This window comes from Nicotiana attenuata, chromosome 11 (genome assembly GCF_001879085.1).
Source record: "Nicotiana attenuata strain UT chromosome 11, NIATTr2, whole genome shotgun sequence".
NCBI lineage: Eukaryota > Viridiplantae > Streptophyta > Magnoliopsida > Solanales > Solanaceae > Nicotiana > Nicotiana attenuata.
In genome coordinates this window covers 16,747,270-16,749,898 of record NC_031999.1, presented here as the reverse complement: position 1 = coordinate 16,749,898, position 2,629 = coordinate 16,747,270, and positions in this window count along the sequence as shown.

Genomic DNA, 2,629 nt, shown 5'->3' with positions numbered 1-2,629 from the left:
GCGCTTGATTGTAGGCTTGAGCGACAAAATGACAAATGTCAAAGATCGACTCAAAACAGAGTGAAACCTGCCTAGTGTCAAGAACAAGTGAAGTGGGGAATAGGAAGACCTAGCGCGGACCGCACTGATATGCCACGCGGCTGCGCTAGGAGATTCAGAGAGGGGTAACTTCGCAAGCCACGCAGCCGCGCCCCATTCCTGCGCGGTCCGCGCAAGGGAAGTTCAGAGAAGGCTTAAGTCTCACGCAGCCACGCTTCAGATCAGTGCGCTCCGCGTGAAGGAGATTCAGAGACATGGAATTTTGGCCAAGTCAAGCTATGCGGCCGCGCCCCATTCCTGTGCGGTCCGCCCCGACCCTCCGCCGCGGCTGCGCTACATTTGTGCGCGGTCCGCGGCCCCCAACTTCAGAAGATGAAATGTTAGAGTTCAAAGAGCCTACGCGGCCGCGCTGACCCCGCAGGGGTATTTTTGTCTAGATTTTCCAACTGGGTATAAATAGATCTTTTTACCATTTTTAGGTTAAGTTTTAGATTCTGAACAAGAGTTGCGCTCGTGAAAACTATTGTGTAGCCTATTTTGGCAATTTTCCTCTTCAATATCATAATTTTTAATTAGTAATCAATCATTATGTTATTTTCATCATCTACTTCTTCTGTTTCTTCTTTAATTATGTCTAACTAAACCCATTAGCTAGGGTTGTGGCTCAACCCTAGTGTGGGTAGTTAATGGGTGTTGCATTCTAGGGTGAGATTGAGATTGGGTATTTGTTATTTGGGTTGATTTTGTGTTTCAATCTAGAATTTGTGGTTGCAAACATGAATTCAAGCTTAGTGGGTCTAACTCTTCTTGAGAAAGAGAGTCATATGACCCCAAAAGTTAACCCAACAAGGAATTGGGATGGACCCATGAGAATGGTAGTCCCAATTAACGGGTTAAATCTCGAAAGAGTAACTACCCTACTTGAGCCCTAGTTGCTCGGTCTAATTGGCCTACCTAATTGCTCTCGAGAGAGTCAATTAGGCAAAATTGTTCTCTCTACCGAGAGGTGTGAGAATGAGTGCAATTGTGCAACGGTTATAGCAATAAACCTAGATTTATCAATCTCCCCTTAGTAGTTTCTACCCGTTAGCTAGCCACCTAGGTAGTGTCACGACCCTAGTGCCTTTTTCCTATATTAAGCACAACTTAGCAATATTTCCTTAGCATAATTTAGCTTTAATCCTTAGATTACAATAGTAGTTTTAAATATAAAAACCCCCAAAAATGTTAGGAGTGCAATTAGAAGTACAAACGCAATTCTAGGCTAAACAGGCAATACAACTCCATTCCAAGCTCCCTGTGGAAATTCGACCCCGATCCACTATTCGGGTATTAGTTATTGCTACCCACTCTTCCTACCATTGTGTAGTGTTGAGACGGCCGCGATCAACTTTTTGGCGTCGTTGCCGGGGAGTTTACGGTGTTGACTATCTGTGTAGCTAGTTTTGTGTTTTGCTTCTCTTTCCTTCTTGTTAACTAATTCTGTTTGTGTCGATCAATCAGGTACTATGGCTCTCAATGCAAACGACCCTCTTGGCAGCGTGAATGTGGGGGAGGAGGTAGATGATCTTGAACCCGAGGAGTTTATACCACCTCTAGTTCCACGAAGAGGCCGTCCGGCCAACGCAAATGACAACAATCCTATTCCAGACCCTCCTCCGCCACCGCCAAGAGCAGCCCCAAGAGTTCTTCCGAATCAAGGGTACGCGAGTGCCATTGTTCCTCCTCGAATCCGGGCGGGGAACTTTCAAATCACAAATGTCATGTTGACCTTGCTCGAGCAAAGGGGATATTTTACGGGCGCCTCCGACCAAAATGCATACAAGCACTTGAAGGGGTTCGTAGATACTTGCTGGGGCAGCAAACAAACAAACGTGTCAGAGGATGCGTTGAGATTGAGGCTTTTCCCGTTCTCTCTTCGGGGTAAAGCGTTGGACTGGTTAGAAAGGCTTCCAAATCATTCTATTCACACATGGGATGAATTGGCAGACAAATTTATTGCCAAGTTCTTTTCTCCAAGTCATATGGCAGCTCTTCGGGATGAAATTCTAGCTTTCAAGCAAATGCCAACGGAACCATTGCACGAGATCTGAGAACGATATAGAACAAATGTGAAGAAGTGCCCTAACAACGACATGACTGAGGCGATGATCTAACAGACTTTCTATAGGGGCATCAACACCACAAATCAGTGCATTGTGAACCAATTGGCCGGTGGGAACTTTATGAAAATTTCTTACCAAGAGGCATGTGATGTACTTGATGAAATGGACGACACCTCTTCGGCATGGCAAAGCCAAGCGAATGTACCTCAAGGTGACCCCACGGTCATCCATTTGCACAAGGAGTTGAATGACCATGGCCAAGCTGTTGCCGAACTTACAACAACAATGAATCAATTAGCGAAGGCACAATTGCAACAAGTTCAAAGCCCGCGCCAAGTCAATGCAATGGAGAATGTGTCTATGTTGAAAAGGAGGCAAAGGGGGCAACAACAACAAGAAGGTAATTGTGAGCAGTTTGACAACAACAATGATGGTGGTGGTTATTCGAAGGAGTGTTATGATGATCAAAGTGAGGAATGCCAATA